Source organism: Pseudopipra pipra, chromosome 13, assembly GCF_036250125.1.
Source record: "Pseudopipra pipra isolate bDixPip1 chromosome 13, bDixPip1.hap1, whole genome shotgun sequence".
In the NCBI taxonomy this organism is placed as follows: domain Eukaryota; kingdom Metazoa; phylum Chordata; class Aves; order Passeriformes; family Pipridae; genus Pseudopipra; species Pseudopipra pipra.
Genome location: NC_087561.1, coordinates 5491317 through 5511342, shown reverse-complemented (window position 1 = coordinate 5511342; position 20026 = coordinate 5491317). Strand labels below are relative to the sequence as shown.

At 39.4% G+C, this 20026-nt stretch overlaps 1 protein-coding gene across 4 annotated transcripts in view; it reads right to left on the bottom strand.

Moving 5' to 3' along the window:
• The window catches only part of MAMLD1 (mastermind like domain containing 1), a 256661-nt gene that overhangs the window by 148616 nt on the left and 88019 nt on the right, over positions 1 to 20026 (bottom strand). The window lies entirely within an intron of this gene.

Sequence of the window (20026 nt, the reverse complement as noted above, 5' to 3'; positions counted from 1 at the left end):
AGGAAGCAGAATAGTACGAGTTAAAAACTACTGCCAGCAAAAGCCTCATCTTTTAAATATTCCTTAAGACTACTTAAGTATTCCTGCCCCAAGGAAGTAAATGAGATTATTCATATAAGTAAAAACTACTTACACAAGCTATGGTTTGCAAGACAGTTTACCAATTATGGAGACAGATTTCTGCAACAAAGTCTTACAAAATACACAAGACCATTCAACTAATTTTTTTCTACTCTCAAAATAATAAAAATCACTGACCATCCAAAATTGTAAATTTGAGGGACTAAAGGGAAAACTGCAACAATAAACCCTCTGACAATGGTGTTGTCTAAAAATCAATTTCATTTTAAAAATCCCGCATTTACTATTTACTTTCAGTTTCAAATAAAAAGGGACACTTCAAATATGCACCAGGAATTTCTTGGACACACAGAAACAAAATTGCTTACAATGTTAATGATAAAACCCTTCTTGTTTTTCATGGCCACAAAAAACGCCGTTTTTGGAAAGGATAAGGTCCTTTATGATGTTGATAAAGCACTTCTCCTGCAGAAACACGGGGTACCATCAATCAATAACATTTGTCTCTGGCTTCTTTTGTTGACATCCCAATATTGCAACAGCAAATCATAATCTTAGCAAATAAAAAGGCTCTAGGGAGAAGCAGCTATAAATTGGGCCTGGTTGGATCAAATGAACTCTACCATGAAGGTCTGTTAAGCACTGAGTGTTTTACTTTCTACCAGAACATTCAAATTGAAAGAAATAGGTAAATTGAAAGTAAGAAGCAGAGTTAAGGAACCAGAGAGCCAAAGTAATTTGGTTCTTCATCTAATTAGTAGCAGATCACCCTGATAATCACTGTTGTGCCTTGTTTTACTTTAGCAGTTATTGATTTCAGTTTACCTCAGTATTTTCACATTTTTTCCTCCTCAATTTGGAAGATTTCCTTAAGTGCAAAACTCAGGCTCGATCTGAGCAGACATCACTCCGTCGCTTTAATGAGCACTAAGGGCCTGTCGACGTAAAAAGGCTGCTCCAGATTAAACACAGCCTGTTACGTAAAACATCTGAGCTACACTGGTTTAAAGTGGCTTTATTGGGGTTTAACTCAGGGTGGCCACACATCAGTCTAAATGAAACTGAAAGTTTTCCCTGGCACGGAAAAAGGCAGGCAAATAGAATCGTGCACCAAAATATGCACGTACAACTGATGCAACTTTGTCACACAGATAAATCTGGGCTCTTCTTGTTGACCCTTCAGAATAGAAGGACTAACCCACTTAAACAACTCTAATTTTCATAAACAGATTTAATGGTGTGTTGTTATCATAAGAAATTATCATTACAATTATTCCCCTTCAGTTCCCCGAAGCATGCTGTGTAGTCTGGTGTCAAGGTTCAGTTTTGATCTGGGTCACACATGTATCAGGCCATGAGAAGGAACAAACTTGGGTACATTAGTATTGAGCTGTTGCTTCCACCTAGGACAAGTGCACAAGCAGTCTGTCAATACACGGAGGGCAGCAAGACCTCAGAGCAGGGAGGGAGCTCACCTCAGTTTACTGGGGCTCACTGACGCCAAGGCTATGCAAGAGGTCCAGCTGACCCCTGGACACAGTCTAGACCTTGATTTTAGCTAAAATGCAATGATGAAAAGGGGGCAAAGTAATTAAAAAAAGGAGCTAATGAGGCAGCAATGACATGATGTTTAGATACTTTGATGGTGATGTGATGATCTGCAGTACAAAGTTCTGCTGCTTGCATGCTCTCACAGATGCATCCTTGATTCTCATGTGCATTTCAGTACACACTGGTATTAAATTCAAAATCCAAATTTCGAATAACAATTTTATCATTATCAATTCCAAATAAAGTACAAAATACTCCCGTGAACTGTGGAGATGTATTTTTGACACAGGGAGCAGGATCCAAAGGCAGATAGCTTACCTTCTGACTTTACACTATTTACAATAGCTTTCCCAACTGCACAGGTGTCAAAAATAAAGCAAACTGTATTGTGCAGAAAAAGTAACTTTGACAGGTCTAATTTACTGAGACTGATTTGTGTGACAGCATAAACAAATCATCCTTGTCAAAGTCTATATTGAAAACGGAGTAAATTGATCGTGGAGTCAAGTGCACTAGTAATCTCAGGGAGTATTGTGATTTCTTTTGTAAAACTATTGCAAAGAGGGGAAAAACCTGTCTTTCAGAGCTGGCTTCAATTTCTGCACTAGTCAGAGTTGTAGAGGAATATGCTGGTTAAGAGCATACTGCTACTACCAGTGCTTTTCCTGTGCAATCCTGTTACTGTGTATTCAGGGAAGTAACATGAGAAGTCCCCTGAGAGCTTTTGTACAAATATACAGTGGAGATCAACAAGAAATCCTCCAAGTGAACAAAACATTCTGTATGTGTTTTCCTACTGCTTCTGTAGGGGCAGAATGTTGTGACTGATTAAAACACCAGTGTAACATGTAGTTTCTTACTGGAATTGTTTTTTATGCTTAGGAGGAATTAGAGAAATAACATTATGAGAATGAGGTTTTTCAACGTGGATTCAAATTATATAATCTCTGAAGTCATTGTTTTCTTGCTCTGCAGGGGAGAGGGCGCGTTCCTGAGAGTACAGGCTGACAGTGCCTGAGCTTCTTATCTGGGAATGAAAACCAGGGAGATGTAAACTTTGTGAAGATAAGCAATAGCAAAACTCGTGTGTAATGTATCCAGCAAAGCTAACGATCCTCAGAGCAGAGAAAGTGAAGCCAATAAGTTATGCTAGACAGGCACTTACAGAGGTCTTCTGGGGTCATGTTTACTAATCTCTCTCTCACTCTGTCAGAGTGCTATGAAGGAGCACAAAGCATGCAATCTACAAGGTAGATAAACAGTGAATTATTCAAAACAATACCTTCACACTTTATATAAAAATAACAAATGTTAAATCAAAACTGCACTTAACCGAAGGGGAAATTTTAATAACCCAAATCCTCAGTGTGCCAAGATCACAACAACAACTGGGATGTGTCTTGCAGGAATGGTTTTGTCCATTTTGCAACAAACGGGTTTAATAACATGCCCCTGTTTCCTCCAATCCCTTGACTTGGTACAGCCCTTTGCTTTAAGTTCCAGATGACCCCCTCTCTTTCCTTTTTCTTTATTTTCCCTTCCATACACAGAAGGTACAAAATCTATTGTTCGCATTTCCAGGGGAAAACCAATTCTGTCTCAAGAATATTCACCTTTTGTGTTCATCTTTAAGCTTCATAAGGTCAACACAAAATAGGGAAACAGAGCATTAAATTTCTAAAATCAATAGCATGTACATAAATTGACATTCATTACTTTACAGCGATTTCCAGTTTCTCCTTGATTGATTAAAGCTAGGGGTTGAAAATAAGTGCTTTTCCCCTGCCTGGAGAAATTCCCAATTGTCCATGCTGTGAACCTTCCATTATGAGACATGAGACAGCGGTAGCAGTACATGGTTCATTTCACACCGCCACAAAATAGACTTGTCATTCCACAATCGAAAGTAAGGAACCTGATGGAAGAGCAATGTGTCAAAAACTTGTCAAAAGAGGCCCGTGCTTAATGACAACTGAGAACAAGGAAACCATATCCTGAGGTTTTCACTGGCTAGGTTTTACAAGCAGGGAGCAGAGCAGAAAAATTATCCTGTTAATTTGGTATATGTTTAAATGTGATATTGAATGGCAAGTCATTTTTTCAAACTAATTAATTTTGATTCCACATTAATTTAGGGAAGATAAATATTTACAATACAATTATATTAGTTAATTTATAAAAGCAGAGGGGCAAAACCATTTGAATAAGGACTGCTTAAATTAATGCTAAGAAAAAAGGGATGTTTTCTCTACACTAAAAATGCTGGAAAGCTAATGCTGCATTAAATGTCCTGTTATTAAGTGTTCTCTATACTAACATGATAAGTATAACAAATTGATCTTTTGTATGAATTATGTTAGACCCTGAGAAATGATAATGTCAAATTCTGTGGCACAGTGGAGCTGAACCAATTAGATGAGTAGATAATTTGGCCCTTCACACTAATAACACATCGTTAGCAGGAATATCTTCAAAGAAAAACATGTATCTGGGGAATGCTTTGCAACTAGGTGATGCTTTTAAAATGTTTATACAACAGAGATGGGGATCTGGTTTCTTAAACCTCAAACACTAGGAAGGCAATTCCATAAGGTGAGGATTATAATTATATAGAGACGACAATATTGCTGGTTTTATTAATAGTTACAGAAACACATGCATGTACATATGGTGCATATGTCTGGAATATTTTTTTATGGATGGGCTGATTAATGATGGGCAAAGCTTCAAAGAGCCACAAGGATTCATGAGGATTCAGAACTTTGGCTGCTTGTATCTGAAGCTCTTCAGCTAAAAAGTCAGGCTAGAAATGCCACTTGAAAATGACTTAATGTTAGATTTACAGTACACCTTGGTCTAGCAGAGACTGAAAATTGTGGAGGGCTGTCTTTCCTCACAGTGCATTTTTGCATTCATTCTACTGTCTGAGCATGTGGAAAAGTTTTGAAAAGTTTATATTAGACCCATGAAAAAGTTTAAGTTCACGTCCTCAAAGCAAAGTTCAGCAAGTCAGGCTGCCTTGAGAGACCCACCTCTGCCACAACTGCCAGAGGAGTTTTGTTCAGTGGGGATCCAGGGAGGTTCCCACCTGTCTCCTTTTCAGTTATGAACTTCCAAGCATTTGTAGTTTCCCTAATTTGGTGTGTTACAAGAGCTGTAATACCACCTAAGAGCAAACTCTTCCTGGTAACTCACATACAATTTGTACAATTCCATTTTTCGACCAACAGAGACTCAACAGAAGACATTCACTGAGCCATATGGCATCACACACACCTCTAGAGAAGCCCCACTTTTGGGGACATGGACAGGGGAGATCTCTCAGTCCTGTGAGGTTTATTCTGTCCATGACCCTCCAGCAGGAAAGGAAGGAGTCATGGATGAGTACAGTAGATGAAGAACTTCTCCAGAGTCTCTTCTCTCCCAGGGGTTCTAACATCTTTGTTTGCCAGAACAGTCTCATTACTCTCACTTGTCTCCCACAGAGCCATGGAGTCAGGTTTCCACTGGCCATTTACAACTTGTGGACTTTGTCACCTTTCCTGGAGCTCAGAAAGTGAAGGGCAGAAATTGATTTTATTCCTAGTGATCCACTTACTGGGGGGGGGGGGGGTGTCACGAGAGCCTTCAGGAGAGTTTCCTGCGTTCATGGGGAAGTAGAGAGTTTGTGTGAAAGGAACATCTTGGGCAGGAAAAGGAGCATATCGTCAGTTCTGAAATCAGCCCACTCTAAACCTTGGTCAAAAGTGGAAGGATGAATAAAATTTACATGTATAAAACTGTTAGCCCACAACAGTATTTGGGGGAAAAAAAATAAATAAAATCAATATTAACGTAACAAGTAACCTGAAACTGCTCTCTAAAATTATTTTCTAAGGAATGTTTATCATTTCAAAGTGAACTGAATCCAAAACCCAAGGCCAGAAGAAGTCATGGACTAAAACAAGGAAGCACACCATGTTTTTCTGCACTCTCTCCTACCTGGTTTTTCAGGAAAGATTTTACCTTCTCCCATCTGAGTTAGGTTAGTATCAGCCTTTAACACACAGATCCACTGCAAATACACCACGAGATGGTTCCTGTTACTGAGCACCATGGGATTTGGAAGGAAAACCTAAGCATGCTGTTTTTGAAAGAAAAAAAAGTAGAAAATGTAGCATGTGGGAAATTAGGAAAGCAGCTGTTTGATTCTGGGCCTTTTCTGCAAACAAAAATATCTTAGAAACAAGAAGACTCACAAGAACATTTGAAGTTGGAGGTAAAATTATAATTTAATTTCAGTAATATTAGCAAACACCTCGACTCCAAGGTGGGAGGCTGTTCCATTCCCTGTTCCACACTGTGGAGTGCTGTGAAAGTGTGCGTGCCTGTGCCTGGCAGAGGGGAGAGCAGCACTAACATTCCTTCTCAGCCTCACCCTCCCCAGAGCATTTACTCTGTTCCTGTTCTCAGAGCCATCTCTTTCTTTTCTCCTCCTGCTACAGACACTAAACATCATATTTGGTAAAAAAAAAAATAAAATAGTTCTTCCATATTTAAAGGACAATAGGACAATTTGCTAATTGAATAAACTGATTATTTTAAGGGCATTTACAAATCCATTCAAAAACCATTCACCCCATCAAGAAAAAAAATTCCTATTGGTGTCGGGAGTTGTCCTTAGGGATATACCACTCTAAGCCTCTCAGCATTGCGCTGCCAATGTCTTTGTTCTTGACCTGACCTAAAAAAGCGCTCCCTTTATGAGTCACAGAGGATTTATTTTCTGCCTTAGCTTAGCCCCAGCTTCTTTTAGGCAGAAAATGACAGTTTTGCTCAGTTGTGGCAAATGACCTGCACTTTTTATGATGTAGATGATTGTCCAGCAGGATCTATGCTGGAGCCACCAGCGTAATTGAATTTAGGAGCACAGCTGCCTGGAAATATTTGCTAGAAACACCACTCTTGGAGGTGGCAGTAGGTTTTGGAGTTCCCTCCTATTTTCCTAAAGATATTTAAGCCTAAAAATGCAATTTTTCAGAATATTTTACAAGATACTCCTTCATTGTGCAATGAAATATTTAAAGTGTGAATCAGATCCTTAGGTCACATAAGTCCCTAAGAAATGTACAGGTTAATCTTAATTTACACCAACTGAGGGTCTGGTTGTATGAAAACTCTCTCCTTTCGCCAGTTTTATATATTAATTTGTCCCTTGAATCATCTCAGAGCAAAACTCTACAGTCTATATACTCAGTTCTGTACCTTGTTAGAGATTTTTGTACATCTGCAGGGAAACATTTTATAATAGGGGCATTAAAGCTTATGGGCATTAAAGCTTATCACTATGTGCTTTATGGTTTATAGAAAACTGAAAATATGTGTCAGATAGTGTTTATTTGAACTTTAAAAAAATAATACTTGTGCAGAGAGGAGTCATAAACACTATCTACTCCTACAAATTCAAATCAGTCATTTAAGAATTGTATCTCCCAGATAACCTAAGGGGATTCTTTCCTTTTCAGCAGGTCAAGGTAGGGATGGCCTGCAGCCCCTGCAGTGAGACCAGCATCACTTCACATGTTCAACAGTTATTGCAGGTGTGAGCATCATGCTCAAGAAATCCAAAGTTCTTATGATGGCCCTAATAACGGACTTTAATTAATGATGGTCCTTTAATACCAAACTGTAATTTTCCTAGGATTCCTTCTGCAAAGCAGAAATACAGTTCAAATTCTTTCACTGGATCAACACTGGCTGATAATCCCTGGGCCAGGACTCTTCAGCTAATGAAACTTTTGCTGTTCTATGGCTGTTCACATCATCTGAGGAACTGGGCCTATATTTTCGTTGAAGACTGCACTCATCCTTACTTTGATTTGCTCAGTACTTTTGTTTCTATTTTCACTTAATTCTTGCCCTGTAAATTTTAATTTCCAGATCTCAGGTCTCTGTAATCAGATCAAAGATTCATTATCTCAGTAGGTACTGGCAGTTCTCAAAAACTGTAACTGTAATCTCGCAGAGTTGTAGTAGGGGATTTTAATTATTTTTCCTTCAAAATTCTGATCAGATTCAAGAGCTTCTGGTGAAAAAGAAAAGCCTGAAAATAAGACAAAAACATCTCAAAATAATCAAGAGCTAGAATAATAAAAAATTGAAGCATATTATTTTTAAATCCTCATGAATTTTAAACCAACTTTCAATCTGAGGAGGCTGAGCAATTGATTTTGTAGATATGGCTAGTTATTTACAATTTTTTCCCATAACTAGCAGAGCTTAGACTTCTATCAAGGTTTTACAGGGCTGTGTTCTGTACACTATGTAAACAATGCAGTGCTAACACTTCTTCCCCCTCTTTCAACCTTCCAATTGGTTTTACATCCTGACATTTTAAAAAATGTAAATGTTAAGGGTTACCTATTTATATAAGGAAGCCATTTACTCTACCATTCAGGGTGAAGGCACACCATTACCATCTGAAATATTAAATCACTTTCCAATTCATACCACGTGAGAATTAGGGGTTTTTTTAGAGCAAATGGATTCCTCGCTGATTGCCACTGTTACTTTCAAAAAAAGAAGTGCATGTGATAAGCAGAGGACCAGCCTGTGGACCTGCAGTGAGAGGGGGGGTGCTTCAGTCCTGCAGATGCACAGCTGTCATCTGCTACACCTCCACTGAAAGGGGAAAAGATGAAGTTTAGCATGGTGGGACTTGAGGTGTGCACGTTGCTGTCTAACAGCTCAGCTGGAGCCCCTCTTCCCTGTCCTTCAGGATAACTGGCAGCAGGATTTGTGCTGCTAGACCAGGTATCCAACCCATCCTGCCAGCACCATGGAGCTCCGTTCTCCACAGGGAGCTGAGAATGGCTGGGCTGTTGCCTGTGGGTGTGCTCTGGAGCTTTGCCTAAATCCACACTTCAGCACAGGCTTGTGCATAAACAACACTGATGATGAACAAGCTGGGACTTGAGAATCAGCTCAGATCCACATGTAAGCAGTGCTGTGGAGTGCCACATACTCAGCTCGAGAATCCAATTTCACCTTGTCTGGAGCAAGGGTGTGCAGAGGTGCACAAGGGACATGCTGACTCCAAAGACTCTGGAACCCACAGCCTCACTGTGTGTCAACAGAGGCTCTGGATTTTAGGTTGTTTCTATCTACAGTTACAGGAGTTTTTGAGATACGCAAACCAAAGAAGCCCACAAACTTTCCTTAAACAGGTATGAGAAAGCTACAGTACTAACTCTAACCACAGCTTACACTTTCTGTGCACTGTGACTGTGCCTGCAGGAGCAGGGAGTCCCACTGGATGTTATTTATTCCTAAGAGTAGTTCCATAGACTTCCCTGACTCACAGAGCCTGTATGCCCAGATGTAAAAGCAAACAGTGCTCTTTGTGGGCAATGTTTGCTGAACTGGGCTTGAACCAGCTGTCTGCCTCCTTTTTTGTTCTCATTTTGTTCCCTTACAAGCGCACGCAGTGTCAGACGTCATCTAGCCTTTGTACATTTCTACAAAAACCACATGAAATCTCTTTGCTTATTGGATATCTTTCCTTAACATGACATATACCAAAGCTCTACAAAGCCAGCTGTTTGATAGATTTATTGTCCCTTCAAAAAAAGTTCATTAATACCCATGAGATGTTACTTTCATGTGGATTTGTGCATTGGGAAACTGATGTCTGTTAAATAAACTCTGATAAATCTTCCTTAACTAACAACATCAGAAACAATTTCCAACAAGACCTTCTAGGAAATATTCAGTTCACTGTGCAAGGATTCATTTTTATCTCTGTATTATACCACTGATGTGCCAAACAGGAGCAGAATTGTCTGCACTGATAGAATAACATGCTCTCCCTTTCTGTGTTACCCATTTGCTTTATTTTTCTTTTGTGCTCTCTGGGCAGATAAAGGGCGTGATATTAAACTGTTCTGCCATCTCGTCATACTTTGTTGGCTACTGTTTAAAATATAGCAGATGTAGCTTCAAAGTGATATGAGAATGCAGTCTAGTGCCTAAGCACAATACATGTACCTTACCGAAGGCTATTTATTGAGGAAAAAACATTTCACACATTTGTGTGTTATACAGAAGATGCTTTCATAAGGTTATTGTATTGGCCTGTCATATTGTACTAGCTTTGTACTGGAAATACTCTTATTAAAGAGAAAAACTGTCTTTTCTATGATCAGGGTTTTTGATATTTAGAGAAAGATAAAACAAAAAGAACAAACTGCTCGAGCATTTCTTTGACATTCTGACACACTATTTCCTAAGCTGATGCTCTTGAGGTGAAAGCTTAGAAAAGCAGAGAATGAAATGCTTTGCCTTTTCTACTCCCCAGCCAGTAATAAGCCCTTTCATAATCAGCAATAGCCAAAGATATTCCACTCCATCAAAACCAAACACAAGTCATCCCCTGTGGAGCCAACAAGAATTTTCAATTTTCCACCCTTTTAGTACAGGTGCTTTTTAAGAGCAACTTAGAAGAAGACTACTCAGTGCTCAGCCATCTGGTCATATCCAAACCCCCAGACACTTTGTCTCAAAGGCTATTAGAGAATAGTTTTAAGGAAAATGAAAAAAAAAAAATTAGGTGCAGCATTCTTTATTGTGAACTGTACTGTGACATGCTGCTCTCTCACTAATTCAGGTATGTCCCCTCCTGAATTCTAAAGTGAGTTTCATCCAAGTCCTTCATTTTCCAGGATGGTGGCCACCAAGGGAATGAAGCAGAAAAAATGTGAAGATCTTCAAGGCACCATTAGCAGCTCCACTTTCTGCTCATACACATGCACATACTACCACAGGAAGAGAGATTTTTACTAGAAAAGACATTCTTTCTTATACTCAAAATGAAGCCTCTTGCAAAAAGTGGTTGTAGTTGTTCCACCTTGGATTAATGTTCCATTTCCTCCAATATGCCTCTGCATTCAGTGTTCTTATCTGTCCCCAGTTAATTCTATTTTCACAGTTTTCTCCTCATTTTCTCTTTTACCGTCCTTCTCATTTTTAAAACATCTTTTACTATTGATTTTCAACCCTAATTACAACCACAACTGTGCATTTTATTTTCTCTCACACAGCAGGTGAAATTTCATCACTGACTACAGTGAACTTACACTGATGACAAACACAATGGACTACAACTGACAGCAGCTCATCTATCAGCTGCTGCCATCAACCCATTTGAAATAAATATAAATGCATGAGAGTGAAACAAGCAAAAAGTTTGTAGAGTAGGTTGATAATAACTTCCATCCTGAGTTTTCCCAGTCTTTCTAGTTTATTTTCTATTAGCCAAGAGAAAACACTACAATATCTCTCATGCTTCTGACCAATCGTTAGGATTTGAAATCAAGCACCTGACAGCACTTATTTCCTCATGGTTATACTTTTGTCATCTTTCAGCTGTGGAGTTGGTGCTAACTTCTGCTTTGAGCTGACCTTTCTAATGAACTTTTCTTCTGAATGATTCCTTTTATTTTTATGGTTTGATTTTGTATGTGGGTATTTGTGCTCGGTTCGTTGGTTGGTTGGTTGTTCTTTTTTTCTTTAGGTACAGAAAAGGTAACAGTGGCAACAATGCTGCTTAAAGGTACAGAATAACTTTCTTACACAGAGAGAATTAGGATTTTTCATACTGAAAAAGTGATAACAATGAGTGGGTAAGGTGGAGGGCTATAAAAAAGAAGCTTAAAGGAAGCTTAAAACAAAGAACAAAGATAAGTACTTTCTCACCCAGTACACAGTTAAATTGCAGAGGCTTACTTTCACAGACTGTTGTAGATGTAATGTGTAAGTAGAGTGACAGTCACAGAGTAATTCCAGTGGCTGCTCTGGGCACAGTGGTTCAAATACTACCTCTACTCACAAGAAATGCAAACTAGTGTTTGCAGGTCTGTCTCTATCTGTCCTCATTTTTACCCTTCCTTAAGCATCAGACACTAACTACTATTCTAGAAAGAATATAAGTTTAAATGGACCTTTGGTGTGACCCAGATCTCTTCTTGTGTTAACAATAAAACTGCAATGTAAACCTTTTGATTTGACATTGTTTACTGGGGAGTGGGAGGAAGATGTTTTCCTACATTCTGCACTGGCCTTACACGATCCAGATCCACCCCCACTGCTGTACCTAGAGTCACTTGCACATGAATCTGCCTTGTGAATCATGCCTAAAAAGCATACACCACTTGCTATGCACTGAAGCATACAGATAGATAATGTCTTTGGGGGTTGGTTTTTTCCCTTGTTTTTTTTTTTTTTCCCTTTTTTTTCCCCAAGTCTGTGAGTGGATGCCTCAGTTATTTGCAGGGATCAGGCACACAGCAGAAGTGTTTCCTCTCTTAATGGTTTGATATCTTTAGACTATGACTAAGTTTCTCATTTTCTTCCCCACCCACTTGCATAGCTCAATACAGCTGAGCAATACTGTAGACATAGCAATGAAGATAAAAGACTTACTGAAAAGATTTTTTTAATTTAAAACCAACAGAAATGACATATAAATATCTGATCCCAAAGTCAGTAGCACAGATCCATTTGCCTTGGCTGCTGAAATCAAACCTCGCACAACAAAAATGCATTAATTCACTTTCTTGAAAACATTTACAATGAGATTTCATGTACACCATGATAATAAACGTAATGACAAATTACACTGATGTCCATGTTACCCTAACCTTCATATTGCACAGAATGTCTCTGTCAGGAACAGAGACATGCCAGTTCTTTCCAGTAACATTCAGTTTGTTTTAAACTGTGATCCAGTCCAGCCTCAGCAGCTGTCTCTTGAAACTGCACAATACAGAAACCTTTTTCTAGAGACTCCAGTGCATGAGAAAATGAAGTTTAATCATGCTTAAGATACAATGCTTACTCTTTGAGATGTCTTGTTCTCAAACAGAAGCAGGTTTAAGTTGAACTCTGGACTCAGAATTTTAAAAGTGCTGCTGTCTTAAACATGAGGGACATACAGAAAAGATTTTGAAAAGCTGTAAAAGACTGTGTGTTGTCTGAGACTGGCTTAGCAGAAATAAATCCTATTAGCTTAATATGCATACACATATGTATACACAAAAAAGGCCATCTTTTCTTCACAAACATACTTGCACAGCACCTGAAAATATAACTGCCTATCTAATAATAAGATAGATTATGCAGTACCCTTATTTTATGACCATCATTTATCCTATGTTTTGCAGTGCACACTTGTAGACACATGCTTCAATTAGTGTGAGACAAATGGCATAATTCCAGATCCACTAAACCTCGGAGACCTATATTGTCATGCACACGCAGCATGCACTTTACTACTACCTAGGAAGCTGTATCTCTTCACCTCCTCCTCTTTTTCAAAAGAAGCCACTTCTGAATAAATGGGATAAAAAACCCCCAGGCAGATACTCAGAAATCACAGCTAAAACAGACCCTCGTTTATCTGTAGGCAACCTCAGTGAGGTGAGTGCAGAGAAAAGCTGGTCTTACACAGTGTGAGCCAGCTGAACAGCGTGCAAAGCTGCTCACCACTAGTGCTCATGCTAGGAGGAGACTCCCTCTTCCACAGGTTTATGTGAAAGGGCGAGAGAGACTTTCCAAACTGATCAATATCAAGCAACATCTAAAACAGTCGCACCCCACAGAAATGCTCTGCAGTTTCTTGGGAAGGTCCAGCAGCAGGATACCCTGCACAGGCTCCATCCTGCCAAGCTTCACTCCAGCCTGTTTTTTTGTTGGGGTTATTTTACATTTTACTTTTTTGTGTTTGTTTGTTTTGGTGTTTTTTTTTTAAATGTGCTTATTCCAATTCTGATCAGGACTGCTAAAATCCCCCACAGTACAGTAGTCCTCTGCAGCACCCACGTGCCCATAAACACGCTCATGACATGTGTGACACAGACCTACATGGTGGGACTCAGCCCCTTCTGTGTCTGGCAAATGAGGCCAAGGACTGCTTTGTCAGCAGGGTAGGGGGCAGTTTTGTACCATGCTCAGCCCAAATACGTGTAGGAACTGCTCTGGAAAAGTAATGAATCCCCTTTATCAGTGGAAGGCATGCTAGAGACCTCCCCATACCAGCAACAGCCCCTCTACAGTAACTGAGCATCCTGTTCACGGTGCCCTCACGAAGGGAATAGGCAAAAATTTTCTCCAGTCATATTGAAATCACTTCCAGGCTGCAGTACATTTGAGAGGAGGAGTTGTGAGGAGCTTAATGGTTGGTATTTTGGAGTGGCATCATCCTAAATAATAGCTGAAGGAGCAAATGTGAAATCCTTGGGAGTCTCAAGCCACAGCAGACTGTGTACAGCAGAACCCTTCTGTTCTGGAGAACTGGACTGGAGAACTCTGTCCTGCAGGAAGAACTTGGTGCTTTCCATGTTAGGGGTCCTATGCCTAAGCTGACCAAAGAACCCAGCCCTGGATAAAAGAAATACTGAAAAAGTGTGAAGTTTTCAAAATACTTCTTTAAAGCTCACTATTATGCTGACACTCGCCTCCTTAACAATGTGGCATGTGTTTAAATATTAAAATTTGCTTGGTAAGATGGAGAAATGAAAAAAAATAGGGGAATGCCAAATAAAGTGATCTCTACTAGGTGAGCACTGAAAAAATCCTTTGTGTTGTCAATTAAGTGGCAGTTTTACAATTAAAGCATTTGATTTTCATAAAGCTGTTGCATCATGACAGAGAAGAGGAAGAAAAAGTTTGGGGGTGGGAAGTCACAGAAGGAGGCACGACACCTCCCCCTGCAGAAGTCTAACATTCATTTTACAATTGATTCATTGAACAGGAGCATCTTGGCACAGCAGCCACCCACCTAATGATGACAAAGCACGGCGAGCGCGGCGATGACGGCACAGTACAGTCAGGCATGACACCTCGGATTAGGGATGGGTGGCTAATGCTACTACCCAACACCTACACCCTGAGCTCTGCCCACCCTCTTACTGTGTGAAAACAAGTCACTTCAAACCTCAAGGCAAGGAGTAAAATAAACTAACAGGCATTCAGACAGGAGGTTTATGTTCCCTCATGGATCGTTAGGAATATGATTCCTGACAAACTGCAAGGTGGGTTGTGCAAAAAGAAAACATTGACATTTCATATAAAATAAGTAAATCAGGACTGTATCATAAATATATAATTTCATGCTCTAAAAACACCTTAAAATTCCACACAATGACTGACATTATTCCAAGGAATTAAAGAAATCTTGAGGAAATCGTTCAGCTTTCCTGTCACTTGTGAAGGATGCAAGAGGTTAGGTTTATTTAGGACATAGATGGATGTGTGTCAAGCCATAGCACAGGGTGATCTGGAGGGTAACATTAATGCATTAACTCTAACCTGTTTTTATATCATGAATCTCTCTCCCCAAACCCCTCCTCCAAGTATGTAAATTGGCAGTAAATGACTGGCATTCACAAACGTGCCTCCAAGCAGGATAGGGATAATTAGTAAAGCATGTAGACACCCTGTCCTAAGAGCCAATTGTGACAAATCCAAAAAATAATGAATCTCTATTAATAGTTAATGATGCATGTCAAGAAGAGCCCAGTCTTTGGGCTCTTCCTCTTGAAGGGTTTGTGTTCTCCCCTTGTGTTTCAGCTGGTCAACGCCGTCCTCCCCCTGTGCTGTCCTGCTTTGAATCTCAGCCAAAATAAAGTAATTGAAAACTGCCAGCCCGAATACTTCAGAAGTCTATCATGGAACAAGATTCAACAAGCCTCTTCTCAATTTGTAAATATGTTGGAATATAAGTAGTAAAAAGGCTCCAATGTCAAACAAGTTTAAGCATTAGCCATGGTGTTTTATGAGTGCTACAGCAGTGCTTAATGCTTTATATATTAAACCTTATTAACACTGTAAAGTTATTTCATCCCTGTGTTCCTCACACTGTTTTGGTCATAGATTTTTAGAGAGCAAGTTATATTATTTTTTTTTTACCATTTAGAGCATTCAGTTACTGCAGTGATGAGTATGCATGGATAATTTTAAAGTCATATTTAGAGGCCAAGGTTCACAAAACATCGTATTTCTATGATTTTGGTTGACACCAAAAAAAAGCAGTTTTAGAAAGAACTTGTGCTTTGTATATTTTGTTTCTAACATGGTAAGTTACCTATTTTGGGTATATACATATTCATGACCCACTTGTGGGTTGTTGGAACATATTAAAATACCAAAGTAAAATGTAAACAAAACATAAACCCTTGCCATGTGGAGAGAGACCAAGAGTAACAGTGAGAATTGAGATGGCATTACAGTTTAATGATGAATGTTCTTAAGTCCTCCTGGTTATTTGCAATGTACTGCCTCTTGATGCCCGACCATTACTGACAGGCCATGTGCTGTTAATTGGACTGAAAAAATTACCTGCTCCAAAATTCATCACTCTTAATAGCTTAGCCTCTTTATTGTCTTCACAATTAATCTTCTTACTACCAGAAAAGTTAAAACAGTTAACTCTACACACAGCGGGTTGTAAACAGTGGTGTTACAAATGTGAAGCAACACTTCTTAACCCAAACTTCTGGGAGGTTTGATCCAGATCAAAGAGTGGCAGCTTATGTCCCTCCCTAATTATTTAGAAGTACAGCTGGCAGAGTATTTGTAATACTTGATTCCTTGTGGCTTACATAGGAATCATGGTTCTTATCTTGCTCTCGTGGAAAAGGCAGAGTTTCAAAAGAGAATTCAGGTGATGTACTGTAATCAGTGGAAGAGCAGTGCAGCTGGCAGTGATAAGGAAGAACTTTCAAACTATCAGATTTTAACATGACAGGGTCCCTCCTAGAAGCTTTTACACCCTCTGTTTAAAAAGAATAAGAAGCCTATAAAACCTAAGCAAATGTTTCTGAGTATGGCCCCTACCTTTGTCAGACAAGGTTAGTGAATCCCCATCCTTTATTTGCCTTTCTTTGTTGTCTCTTCAGAGACACATCACTGCAAGTCATCGAACCCTATGGAACCATCAGAGGTAAAGAGCAGACGAGGGTTTGAAAAGTGCCAGAGCATTAATTAGCTCAGAATTCCTGAATCTCCACTGATATAATGAAAGTTACTCAATCACAGGATGATGTGCAAAGCCTAATAGCGGCTTTACAGTGAAAGCACAGGAGTGGGAGGCAAGGTTCTATTCTTACTGCCAGCACCTGTGTGCAACCTTCAACAAACCATCAGTTTTCATTGCTCATTTTCTCTGTATGCAAAGTGGAAATAATTGTGCTCACAGGACTATTCTTAAGCTAACTTCACCTCCATCTGGGATCTCCAGGTTAGAGAAACCACTGAACTGTAAAATATCATTTAAAATATGTATTTTACTGGATGTGCTTAAAATAAGTATTCCCTGTGCCAGCGTAAAGAGGAATTTTGAGTGTGGGATACCAAGTCTAGATAATTTAACTGTTACCTTGAAATGTAAAAATGTTGTTTGCAAAGGATTTTTCAATTCAGCAGATGACTGTAAAGCAGCACTTCAAACAGCTTTGCATAGAATATCTATTATTAGTAAACAACTGTGCCTTACAGAATTATTTTGCAACATTTTGCATTAGGTACACTTGAAGAAGGCTTCTGAAAATAGAACTTCAAACATGTTAAAAGATATTATGTGTGTACATGAAGATACTTTTATGTTTTCTACAAACTTGCATTCCTGTTTTAACAAACAAAAGTAATTTCAGCAGTGACATTCAATATCTGACTCACTTTTATCCTTGGTAAAGGTGACACATTGCAGAACAACAAAGCACGGAGCCAGCCTGGCTTTGGCTATTTCCTGTTTAGTCAGAAATAGCTGCTGAACTTGTGTTTAGCCCCCTCACATCACATCAGCAAACAGCAATCCTCCCTAAACACATCTGTCCAATTGGTCCTGGATGTAAACACTGAAAAGTTCCAGTCCGTGTGACCAATTCTGAAAAGTTTTATGTATGAAAGAGCAGAACATTTACTGTATTAGGATTGTTAATAGGACTGGATGACCCCCTTCAGACTTTTCCTCTTAAACAGATGCTCAGATTTGTCTAGTAAAATTGTGTTGCTTAGTCTTCATTCACTATTGTGCATTACAGCTTTTGTGCTCCTCTCAATGTTTTTTCCTAGGGCCTTTCTACCCACACAAATGGCAAACATTTAGTAAATATTTGTTGAAGGCTTCAAATATAAGCTACCTCTATAACTCAGATTGTTAGCTAAAATAAAAAGGCATAGCCTCTATGCAATCATCAGTTTGACTCCAAGTAAACTGAGGCTCAAAGGAGGTCAAAGTCATAAATAAATTCATAGCTTCAGCCTAAGCTTCAGTCATTAACAAGAGCAGAATAACTGGAAAAAACAGTATTATTTGAGTTTGAATTCCTAAAATGAAAGTGTTGCCACATGAACTCATCTGCATCAATGGGTAGAAAAAAATAAGAACAATCCTCACCTGAAACAGCCTCCTCCTTATCTCAGGACTTTTATTAGAGAACTCTTTAGAAGTTTTTCCTCTATTTATGTGGTTTCCCCACTCAAAGGGAGACTGAACCATGCCAGGGATTAAAACAGGAAAGATATGGCAGCCCTATTTTGATGAACTAAAACCACTATGCAGCAGTTTATTACTTTTGCAGGAATGTGATTGTCTGTTACTAGTGCTTGGTACCAAAGGACACAAAACTGCCATCAAAATTGCCAGCAGTAGACAGAGACCCAAATCTACATAAGTCAAGGTAAATATAAAAGTAAGTAAAGGTCAATATACAAGTCAAAAGGCATCATTATTTTTTTCCCTGGTGAAATCATAAAGACAAGTGTCCAAAACTACATTTTCCAAGTGTCATTACATAATGGCTCTCACAACTGCACTTCCATCTCAAATCAAGTGACTTGAGTGTGTTTTATGATTTCTCCGATTTCTTTTCTTTTCAAAGCAAGGGAGAGACGAATCACCATCAGGCCAGACCTGCAGCACTGCCTGCAGGGGCAATAGGTAGGCTGTGGTGAACCTTTGTAAGGGCTTTCTGCATTTTTGCAGCTCCAAAGACATTTCCTCTGCCAGCAAAGATTTAAGAAAGCAGCTAAATTTTTGCCTTTGCAGAAGAAGAATGACAAAATGACACAAAAAGAGAGGGTAACAGCAGGATAGCATCAATAACAGCAATGCCTTTACCTTTCACATCAGGAGCAGACAGCAGCACACGTGAGCTCACCATGCAGGGACAGCTACCAGCACTCTGGTGTAAAAATCCTCTAGAATAAGTTGTTATTTTCAGTCTGAGAACAGGACAAACTGCCAGGGCTGCCTATCTTCTGCAAGTAAGGCAGCAAACCCCAGCTCTTTATAGCACCCCAGAAATCCCTGGCCATAGAGCCTTTCTCTGCCTTCTCTTCTGCAAAACCTCCCTCTATGTAACCCACTCATCTTTTCAGGCAGGAAGCCTGTTCAATCTGCCAGCTGGGAATGAGACCATAGCTGATTCCCAGCACCTCTGCCATTTTACAGCCTTGGCCAGCTGTTCTTGCAGGGCTTTAAAGACCAGGAAACTCTGCTATCCTGCTCATCATATAAAAAAAGAGGATATGCTTTCATTGTAGGGGAATTACCAGTTCTTGATGTGCTTGGCCAAGCAGTGTGCTGGGAGAGCACACAACCCAAATCCCTGGTAAGGCATTTCCTTCATACCAAAGCAAGGTGAGAAGAGGGAAGTGGAAACTGTCAGAAATTATCTGAATCAGGCATACAGCATTACCTTTATGCAATGTGACTTTGCCTCAGACTGAAATAGGGCACAGCTGAATTTGTAAATAGCTCAGTATTCACCCCTCTGTCCTTGTGTAAATTAAAACAGGAACCTTTTGAAAGACAATTCTGATGTCATCTGCAATCTTTTCTGGAGGCTCCATGTGGAGTTACCTCGGCAGGTGACTGAGATCTTACCAACTCTCTTACCATGAAACATGTTGGTGATGAAGGTAACTTGTAGCCAGTGGTGAGATATGGTGACATTGAAATAAGGATGTATCTACAGAAAAGACTTTTGTAGATACTTCTGTAAGGATTCTGCAATACAAGAGCATGATTTGGTGGCGATTTAAAAGTTAAAATAGACGGTGAATCTTTATTTGCTTTCTTATCTTTTAGAAAGCTTTCTTTTGAAGTGGAATACTATATTAGTCATTCTGGCTTCAACTATGACAGAAACTAATCTGGGTATCTGCAGTGCTTACTATTAGCTGCTTTTATGATCTCGTGGATGTTTTTTGAGTTGATCATTAATTACAAAACATTGCAGTATAAATACGTATGTATTTCTTGGAAAATGGATGCAGTCACTATTCCTATTTTTGTTACTGTCCAGGTGCCAGCCATGTGTAGGCCCTATTTGTACCTACACAGCAGAAGGTACAT